The following is an 11405-nucleotide window of genomic DNA, read 5'->3' as shown; positions in this document are numbered from 1 at the left end:
TGCATATGGATGACTTAGAAATTCACTCCACTCTTATTCTTAAGCTTGCTTTCTCTTGTTTTCCCATTTTATTTTTAAATCATGCATTTGATCTTCCTGGATATATATATATATATATATATATATATATATATATGGGGTTTTTTTCCACCTATTTCAGCGATTCTCAAGATCACAATTCTGTTCTTTCTCTTCCTTTTTGGCCCTCATCCTCTTCATCTCCTCTCATCAACACCGAGGGTTCTGGTCCCCGAAGCCTATTGTTCTGGCACATTCAGAAATTCACGTTTTTGACTCCTCTTCACCTCATTTCTCTCTGCAGCAGGTGCTGTTTATTCTGCATTGAAGCTTCATATTAGCTTTAACTAGAGAGTTGTTATGCAAGACACCCTCGCGATCAGGCAGACTTATCCAGGTTCTTCCTCTGTCCCTGGCATCTTTCAGATTCTCCTCAGTCTCAAATTACTCCTTCCTCCTATCCCTTCAGCATAATGCTTCCCTGATTTTCATCTTCTGCTATCTGTGTTCATCCCCTCATTAAATGTGCCAAGCACCTAGTATGAACCAGACACTTCTGGGCTCTGGGGATTCAAACATCCATGACCTAGTCCTGACCTTGAAGGGCCCACAGTCTGCAACAGTGGGTGTCAAACCTGATGGCACTTTTGACTCATCATCTGAGGAGTTTAAAAAAAAACAATAACAATGCCCAAGTCCTAGTCCTGGAGATTCTGATTTATTTGGTCTTGGGTGGGACCCAGGCACTCTTAATTTTAAAAAGGGATTCTAATGTGCAGCCAGGGATGAGAATCGCTCATTGGCCTAATGAATGAGGCAGATGTGGACACAAATCATTTTAATACAATGTGAAGGCAGAAGTAAGCACGGGTGCTGGAGGGGGATGGAAGAAAAGCCCTTCATTCAGCCCAGAGCAGGTGACTCGGTGCCCCATCCATGCTAGCGAACCTTTTCTCAGAGGTCTCCCTCCCTTCCATTTCCAGTAAGACAGGAGAAATGAAAGCCTCTCTTAAAGTAGTGTGGCCTTTTGTCTTTTTAAAGAACAGAAGAGCAGTTATGAGCATGGGCCTGGGAGTCAAGTGGAACTGGATCCAAATCCCAGCTCTGCCACCAACTGTGTGGCTTTAGGCAAATTACCTAAACATTCTTAATTCTTAATGTCCTTGTCAATAAAGTCTGTGTGCATCTGTGTGAATTGAGGGAGCTAATGCATGCAATGTGCCTAAACCACTGCCTTACACCCAGTAGGTGCTCAAAAAATTGTAGGGATGTACACTCTCAAGTGCCATACATGCATTGATGATGCTCAGTGTTTCTTCTCCCAGCAGCATAGTACTAAGGACCGTCCATGTTTGCCCTACTGGTCCATTCTTACCCGAGAGTGACACTGTTTACATGGCCCACCTTATGCAGCTCCCAAAAGCTAATATCTGAACCTCAGCCCCCATGTGCACTCTCCTCTCCAGGTTCTTTCTTTCTTTCTTTCTTTTTTTAATTTTATTGAGGAACAGTGTGTTTTTTCCAGGACCCATCAGCTCCAAGTCAAGTCGTTGTTTTCAATCTAGTTGTGTAGGGCACAGCTGAGCTCCAAGTCAAGTCATTGACTTCAGTCTACTGTGGAGGCCACACCTCACATGTGGGAATCCAACCGGCAACCTTGGTGTTAACAGCCTGCACTCTAACCGCCTGAGCTAACTGGCCACCCCAGGTTCTTTCTTTTTACTTCCCCAGTTGCTTGGCATTGTCTTCACCTCCAAAGTTCCTGCCAACATTTCTCCTGGCCCTTTGATTGGTCTAAAGCTTATTGTGGATCTGAACATGATGACTTCCCCACAATGTTGGCCCCGCTGTTGGCCCCGCTGTGATTGCTCTATGTGGGCCAGATGGCTTGCTATCATCCAGTGTGGCGCCTCAGCCTTGTCTGCTTTGGCACAGAAGTCTAGATGCTACTTGCGGTGGGATGTAACCACAGCAGTGGGCTCCAGCTCGTCAGAGCTGCCCACTGCCCTTCCTAAACATACTGCTGTTTCCTTGGCTAGCCCTCTCCTTTCTTTTCCTGGGACAACAATCCAAGGTTGGCTCAGTCTTGAGGTCATTTAGAAAACTCGATAGCCAGACCCTAGGCCCCTGGGGGCACTGTCTGGGTTTTATAGCTTGGCCAGGTCTGGAATTACGTTAGCTGAGAAACCATATTCTTCCTCCACGGCCTGACCCTTACTCTCTCTGAGTCACCCCGTGCTCCTGAAACAGAGCCCTAAACATTGCTCTGTTGTCGATGCTTTCTCACTGGGCACTACCTTTATCTGTCTCTTTGCTTGCAGCCCCACAGCAGCCTCCTGATCTCCTTGTGTTTCTGAGGAACGTCCTATACTCTTATACCTGCAACTCTGTCTTTCTCTCCTGATTACCAAAATCCTGTTTATACTGACTTCTCACTTTGGTTCTTTGAATTTTTTGTTTTTCGTGATTTCTGTTCCAATCCATCACCTTTACTGTTTTTCTCTCTCTGATCTTCACTATTTATTTCTGCAAGTGGAATTTTGTGCCTTACAATGTTTGGCTTTCTTCTTTCCTGTGAGAGGTTTTCTCAGATTGTCTTTCCAGATGACCCGGCCCCATTTGGCTTATGAAGGGGGAACCCGAACCAGACTTCCTTTCCCTTGATCACTGTTGTTGCTGGACTGGTCATTTCCCCCTGACCTGATGGGACTTTGTGTACCCCCATGCCCTCTCCCCTGGAGAACACATCCCACACCCACCTTGCTGGAGCCCATGGGCTCCTTAAAATATGCCTGGGACATCCACAGGGGTAATGACTATTATTCCTGTTTTTTGGTTTTTTTTTTTAATTGGGGAATTGGGGGAAGGGAACAGACAAGTTGCTGTCCTTTTGTTCTTCAGTCTAGTTGTGGAGGATGTCGCTTCACTGGCCCAAGTTGGTATTATCATTGTGCTCTTTCCGGGTGAAGCAGTTGCTCACTGGCCATTGGACGGCTGCTCACGGCGGCTCATGAAAGATCATGCCAGCCGCCGACCAGCCCCACTGCAGCCTATGCCGTCGCCGGTGACTCACGGCAGTCCAGCTCCAGGTCAAGCTGTTGTTCACCATCTTAGCTGTAGAGGGCGCAGTGTCACTAGCCCTCATGTGGGATCCGAAACGGGGCCCTGATGCTCAGAGCTGGTGACCCAAGCCAACTCAATGCGCCACTTGGCCGGCCCTATTATTCCTGTTTTGAAATTGGGAAAACGAGACTTAGCAAGGAGGAAACTGAGACCTAAGAAGGAGAACTGACTCTCCAAGCTCAAGGGAAGAACTGGGAAGAGAATGCATGCCAAGGAATTCCCAGTTTGTTGCTCGCCCCAGTGCTTCACCCTGCAAGTGTGACAATTGGGCAGTCAGCCAGTGTAAGAGTGAACTCTGGGTCCTGTTCTCAGGCAGCTACTTACATCAAACTCCTCTTGGTATAAGCCTAGGACCTGATCACCTTGTCTGTTGGGTTACTGTCTCAGAATGGCAGAGGAATCATCATGTTTCTATTTATTTTTAAGGTGTCAGCCACAGGGACTCTGGGAACAAAATTCAGCAACATCGTCCCTTGTACACTGGATTCAAGGCATGCTATCTCTTTCCAACGGTTTTCTGGTTTAGAATTGCCTTTAAGCGAATGTCTGTGTTCTGCTTGGATGAGAAGTCCAGCTATGAGGCCAAACTGTATCATTCCATTCAACTTCAACCTTGTGCTTCCTGCACAGGTTGCATTAGGTGGCCTCCTCCCTCTCCCTCCCTCCCTCCCTCTCTCTCTCTCTCTCTCTCTCTCTCTCTCTCTCTGTATTACTCATGTTCAAGTGTAGGGTTTTCCTGTTGCTTAAGCCAAGATTAAAAAGAAGAGGCCTATATTGTTGGGCAAAAGGTAACATTTCTCCTCTTTCTTACCTTTTTTAGAAATTCCACTCCAACTTTCTCTTCCCACGAGGGAGGTGTGTTAGAGTACATGTAGTATCTCTCTCCACTTTCTTCTTTGCTCTTACTCAGGAAGAGGAGGGTTTAGGCTGGCTGGACAAAAGCTGATATTCACCAGGTCATCTGTTATGCGTGGGCAGGGCTGCTGTGACTTAGAATCAGGAAGCAGGTCAGCCACGTCCTCTCTGACTTTCCACCTTCCTCAGAGAACCCTTCTTCTCCTCCTGTCTCGGTGTGGAGCGCATTTGGTCCAGGCTCAGGGCCACCCCTCAGAAGGCTTGCATCCTTGTCTGTATAGTTGAACTGAGCTTCCTCTGTGGGCCTGGTCACATCTCTGCGGGCAAGCTTTGGGGAGCTTGCAGGTGTATGTTCTAAGGTTTAGATATATGAGTTAGGGAGTCCCACTTACACCCTTGGCCTTGATCTGAATTCTCCAACACATATTATAGGAAAGCCTGTGGCTCGAGAGCTGGAATGTACCAGAGTAGATGAATACACTTGATATTTGGCTTATGATCTTTGTGTGTCCATGTCATTAATTTGATCTCATTGGAGCTTAGAAGAGAGCAGGGAAGCATGGTACCTGAGTCCCCTATCTCTATCATTATGTGAAAGTTGTGCTAAAAAGTCTACAAAAGCGAGATTTCCGGCCAAGATGGCAGAGTAGGTAAATGCTGCGCTTGCCTCTTATCATGACAACATCAAAATTACAACTAAACTACAGAACAACCATCACTCAGAATTGCCTGAAGTCTAGCTTAATAGAAGTCCTACAAGCAAGGACATATAGACGCTACCTCAAGACTGGTAGGCGGGGCAGAGATGTGGAACAGGCTGGTCCCACTGCCGCGTGTGACCGTTAAAATTTGGAAGGGATCTCTTGGCTGCAGAGGTTCCCCCTGGAGAAGCGAAAGGTCCCAGTCCCACACCGGGCTTCCTAGCCCAGGGTTCCAGTGCTGGGGACAGAATCCAAACAAACAAAACAGAAACAAATTCATAGATACAGAGAACATTTTGATGGTTGCCAGATGGGAGGGGGTTGGGGGAATAGGTAAAAAAGGGGAAGGGATTAAAAAGTACCAATTGGTTGCTACAGAGCAGTCATGGGGATGCAGGGTGTAGCATAAGGAAGATAGTCAGCAATACTATTGTAATAACTATGTATGGTGTCAGATGGGTACTAGGTTTATCAGGGTGATAGATGGGAGGGGCATTGGGTGGCAAGAGTGAAAAAGGTGACGGGATTAAGAAATACAACTTGATAGTTACAAAATAGCCATGGGGATGTAAAGTAAAGCACAAGGAATATAGTCAATGATACAGTAATAACTATGTATAGTGGCAGGTGGGTACTAGACTAGTCAGGGGGATCACTTCTTAAATTATACAGATGTCTAACCACTATGCTGTATGCCTGAAATTAATATAAAATAATACTGAATGTCAACTGTAATTGAAAAATTAAAAAGGGAGAGAAAAAGGTGAAGGGGAAAAAGAGGTCCAAATTTCCAGGTATAAAACAATTAAGTCATGGGGATGACATGTACAGCATGGGGAATATAGTCAATAATATTGTGATAGCGTGGTACAATGTCAGATGGTTGCTGGACTTACCATGGTGATCACTTCTTTAGGTATATAAATGTTGAATAACTATGGTGTGCCCCTGAAACTAATATAACAGTGTATGTTAGCTATATTTTAATAAAAATCTTTAAAAAGTCATAGAAGCATAAACAGTATGGAAAAGGTCAAAGTCAAACTCAGTAAGTTCAGAAGCACAAGATATGCTTAGGAAAAAAGAGAGAGAGAGAGAGAGAGAGAGAGAGAGAGAGAGAGAGAGAGAGAATCATCTAACCACCTGTGGGACTCTTATCACAGCTCTTAAGAATGTGAAAGTTGAGCGAATCTTAAGAGACAAGGGATCTCACATGGACTGGATTCCAACTGCATGTCAGGAGCTGTTTTATACCTTACATGTATTATTTCATTTTATATTCACAACAAAAGTACAACCTTATGAGATGGATATGATTATTCCCACCAACTCAAGGCTCAGAGAGATCGAAGCATTGGCCCAAGGTCACAGAATGACTTAATGGCAGATTTGGGATGAAAACCCAGGTCTCCAAGTCCCATTTTCTGGTGCTTGCCTCCATATCATGGTTTCCATAGTTTTATTAGGCTGAACCTGCACATTGTCCCTGGGAGGGGCTGGCACTTGGGGGGACAGCCCTGTCCATCAGGCTTCCTGTTGGCGGCAGTGCCCTGGCCAGATGGACCCTTGGGTGTGACCCTGTGGAGCTGTCCCTTTCTTAAGTACACAGAGAAGAAATTTTTCCTGATTGGGGATAAAGTTCAGAGGGTGGGGCTGGGTGCTGCAGCGCTGGCTGGCTGCCAACTGTGAATAACACACTAGAACACCTGGAACATGGCATGATAAAGGCCAAGATCGAGCAATGGCCCAAGTTCATGTACTCCCCTCTGGATGCTAGGCTGCCTCCTTGTTTATGCTCCTAGTGCCATGGAGAACTTGCAGTTGGGAGTTAGGGTGTGTCAGTCTTCCCTTCTAGGTAAAATTAGAGATTCATGTCTCATAGTCTTTCATTGTTAGGAGTTTACCTGAGATTTATTTAAGCAAAAGATGTGCCCAGCGAAGACCTCTCCAGGCTGAGGACCTGCGTAAGTACTGGGGTTGGAGAGAGACTCATGATTCCTGCTTACCCCTTAAGACTTGACGCCGCCGTCACCTCCTCCCATGTTTGCATTGGGCTGTTCCCTCCTCTTGGAATACCCTCCCTGTTCCTCAGTCCTTACTCTGCCTCTCACTTGTTGCTATCATACAATAGCAGCTAACGCTTATACACTAATACCATATGCCAGGCACCGTTCCAAGTATTTTATGTTTATTCATTCATTTTACGTTCTCAACAGCCCTATAACATAGGTGTCATTATTATTCACAGTTTGCAGATGAGTAAAACGAGGCATGGAGAGGTTGAGTAACTTGTCCAACGGTACACTGTTAGTAAGCGGAAGCCTGGGGCGGTTGGGTCTGTTTCCAAATACAGAAATTGGCAGCTTGGTATATGGGGAAGGAACATGGATCAGGTTCAAATCCTGGTCTCACCGCTTAGAGTTGTGTGAGCCTCGGAGGTGGTTTAGCCTATCTGAGCCTCCATTTTCTCATCTCGAAAAGGCTGCATACATCCAACATCATATAGTTGCTTCTGAGGATTAAAAGAGATAAACAGTGAAAGTGTTAATCATTCATGAATAAGTAATAAATACTAGTGCCTGTCACTTTGCCTCTTCCAACATTGGAGTCAATGAATTAGATAAATATAAAGTTTAGCATAGAATAGGATGTCAGGTCTGGGAAGGATCTTAGCTGGGACTTAGTCCAATGCATTGACTGAAGGGCAAGGAAGTGACATCACCTGCTCAAGGCGACACAATAAGTTGGTGACTGTAACAGTTTGCAAGTTGCCTCCTCTAATATCTGTCCTCCCCTTCTTCCTTACTAATAGAACCCCTGGTTTTTTTAGCTGGGTTTATGGCTTCTCAATAAAGGACTGCATTTCCTAGCTTTCCTTGGAGTAAATTGGGCAATGAGATGTCAGTGAAAATCATGGGATGCTTACGAGAAGAGTTCTTTAAAAGAGAACTTTCTTCTACCTTGCTGCCTGGAAGACAGATCTGATAACTGGAGCTTCAGCTGTCATTTTGGTACAGGAGAATAAGTCACACCCTGGGAATGATAGAGCCTTCATACTACCCGGAGTTATCTACCTTTGGATTTATTTCACGAGACAGAAATAAACTTCTGTCTTGTTTAAGCCACTCTTATTTGGGTTTCCTGTTACTTTCAGTCTAATCTAATCCTAATTGACAGAATTAAATATGGACAAAACTAAGGTCAATAAATGTTTGTTGAATTGACAGTGAGTCCCCAAGAGAAGCCTAGTCTGTCTTTTTTCATCTCTGCAGGTATTGCTGAAAGAACCTGGAGTTTTCACGAGACATCTTGAAGCCCTGAAATGACTTCCTTTTTCAAAATATTTTTATTGGGGAATTGGGGGAATGGGAACAGTGCTGGGGAATTGGGGGAAGGGGAACACACAAGTTGCTGTCCTTTTGTTCTTTAGTCTAGTTGTGGAGGACGTTGCTTCGCTGGCCCAAGTTGGCACCATCATTGCGCTCTTCCCAGGCGAGGCAGATCAGTCGCCGGCTTCTGGACGGCCGCTCACTGCGGCTGCTGGTCGCTCACGCTGGCTGCTGGCTACACACGGTAGCCTATGGCAACCCACTGCAGCTTCACTGCAGCCTACGCCGTCGCCGGCGACTCACGGCAGCCCAGCTCCAGGTTGAGCTGTTGTTCAGCATCTTAGCTGTGAAGGGCAGTGTCACTGGCCCTCATATGTGGGATCCGAACCAGGGCCCTCTGGTGTCCCAAGCCAGCTCTTAACCATCGCGCCACTCGGCTGGCCCTGAAATGACTTCTTGTGCCTTATGGGTGTGGGCAGGCTTGCCTCTGGAAGATGGATTGTGGCTGGAACATGGTTCTCAGGTATGGTGGTCTGGGCTCTGTCAGCCTTCCTTCTCCAGCCACAGGGGAACCAACCCATTCCCAGGGCCATCCTTTGGTTCTGAACTTGGGTCTCTGTGTCAGGTTGCCCCCTGAATTCTGAGCCAGTGAGCTGAGAAAACCTGAGACAGTCCAGAAGGATCCGTGAGGTAGACCGATGAGCAATTCCTCTATTCTTGCTTCTGCTACTGGCGTGATTTGAAATTTATAAAATTTGTTCCTCCCTTTGCTTTCTCTCCTTTTAAAATTAATTTTTCATTGTGAAATATTTCAAAGATGCAAGAAGAAGAGAAAGGAGCATAATGAATACCTATTTACCCACCATCAAGCTTTATCCAATCTTAACATTATGTCATATATGCACCAGATCTCATTGAAAGAAATAAAACATTGCTGATATAAATGAAGCTTCCTGTGTATTCCACTCCCGTCCCCATTCTTCTCCCTCCTCCTCAGAGGTAACTATTACCATGAATCCAGTGGTTATCATTCCCATGTATATTTGTATGCTTTTATTGCATATTTATGTATCCGTTAATACAATATGGCATTATTCAGCAGGGTTTTAGATTTTATATATAAATTGTAGCCTACTCCACTTATCATTGGGTATCCCACTGAATAATTCTACCACGATGTATTTCTTCACCTTCCTGTTAATGAATATGTAGGTTATTTCCTTTTTTTCTTTCTTATTATCCAGGCAGTGGTGTGATGAACTCCTGTACTTATCTCCTGGGGCACACGTGAGAAAGGTTCATTAGAGCTAGTGTTAGCAATTAGGGCCCATGGGTCAAATCCGGCTGCCACCTGTCTTTACATGAGGCTTTGAATTAAAAATGGTCTTACATTTTTTCTTTTTTCAAAATTTAAATTTTAAAAATTGCAGGAAGATCTCCATAGCATAAAATTGAACATTTTAACCGGTTTAAACGTATAGTTGTGGCACTGAGGACATTCACAAGCCGTGTAACCATCACCACCATCCATCTCCAGGACGTTCCCATCTTCCCACACTGCAACTTTGTGCCCATTAAACAATAACTCCTTATTTCCCTCTCCACCATTCTACTTTGTATCTCACCTGATGTGGGATTTTAATATATAATATGGAGAAGAGGGAAGCTGCATTGATTGCAGCAGGGGTATTGCGATGGGCAGAGCCCCGATTGGTCAACTTCCTTCTACGCCCCTGCAGTGCCTCCTGAGATGTCTCTGCAGAGTCTGCCAAGCTTCATGGATTATCATTTGATAACCACTCCTCTCCCAGAAGATGCCATGGAACATTCCCTCCTGCAGGATCCAGAGATCTGAAGCTTGGCTTAAGCAGGTGCAGATCCTCTCTGACGGGTGGATTTCAGCCTGTGGTCCAGAAGGGGCACCCCCTAGAGAGCAGGTGTAAAGAGGTGCCTCAGACTACACCTGACTGTTCTGCAAAGCCAGACGCCAAGACAACCAACACCCTGGTTTTTCCTGTGGCTCAGCCCAAAGGCCTGGATTGCTTGCAACTCCAGCTCCTTCCCTGCCTCTGACTTGGGTGCAGGAGATCCCTGTCCTGTGAACATCTGGCTCTCAGGTCATCAGTCTCCTGTCAAGAACACGGTGACTCTTATAATTATTGTTTTTTCCACCACTGTCTCAGCAGCGCCTTTTGGGCAGGCAGCCTGGTTGCTGTTTCCAGAACAAAGACACAGGCCAGCCCCATTCCACGTGGCCTCTCTACTTCTTTGCTCTCCCACTGGCTGCAGGAGAAGCCCATGCAGAGAAGTTAAGTTGCTCAGGTGATAAGCCAGACTACACGCCACTTCCGGCTTGCAGGATTGCTCTATACAGGTCTTCATCCCATGCACCTGGCCAGACCAGGAAGCAGGGTCCAGCTCCCTCCACCTTTCTCCATGAAGCAGTGGGGACAAGCCCAGAGGACTCCTGTTGCCAAGTCCACTAGCTCTGGCAACAGCCACATTTACCCCTCCTAGACACTGCCCCCAGAGCTTAATCCATCTCCATGTTTGCTACTTCTTATTAGATTTCACCTGCAATATTCTTGTCCTTTACAACGTGGCAGCACCTGTACTTCTGTTGTTGGTGCCCACTTAAAATGAGTGATTTAATAAAAACCAGCCTGCGAAGTCACTAGAGAGGCACTGTCTTCCACTCAGGCCTATAGGGTAGGATAGTAGAGGCAAGGAGGGTGGTGAATGAATTTGATGTCTATAGGGGCTTTGTCTTGCATTCATTTGTTCTACAAGTATTTACGAAGCACCTATTATGTACTGGTGTCCGAGTTAGGCACTGAGAAGATAGTGAGAAACAAAATAGGGCCACATACCTGTTCTCTTCCCTACCCACTGGCTGGTGAAGTCTTGCCCCAGGTGGATGGACTTTCCAGGTTGACTTCCATACATCTGGCTTTGGCTGGATGCTTATCTCAGCCAGAGCAGCTGTCCTGACATTTGCTGCTTTCCCCTTGAGCTTGCTTCACCTTTCGAGCTTAACACCTTGAGTCTTTAGGGCCCCCTTTTCCAGAAGCCAGCACTGGAGCTGGGATTCTCCCCCCTCTCATAAACCCTGTCCTGAGCTCTAACCTGACTTGTTGACAACCGCTTGCCCTAGACACAAAGGAAGTGGCTGCTTTTTAATTCCAAGTGTTGGATTCTTTTGATAATATAATTAGACTAATGTTTCTGAAATAACTCAATTGCCTTTGTATAAATGGGCTTCTTTTGACCAGGAAACTGAGTGATAACTAAAGCCACCTTCTCTGGAGAAAGGAAGGCTTAATCTGGCGGAGAGCAAGTTTCCACTTCTTACTTAGACTGTTTAAGGAACCAGAACTGG

This window comes from Hipposideros armiger, unplaced genomic scaffold (assembly GCF_001890085.2).
Source record: "Hipposideros armiger isolate ML-2016 unplaced genomic scaffold, ASM189008v1 scaffold_108, whole genome shotgun sequence".
NCBI classification, from domain to species: domain Eukaryota; kingdom Metazoa; phylum Chordata; class Mammalia; order Chiroptera; family Hipposideridae; genus Hipposideros; species Hipposideros armiger.
The sequence above is the reverse complement of the archived record's forward strand: the minus strand, read 5'-3'. Positions refer to the sequence as shown.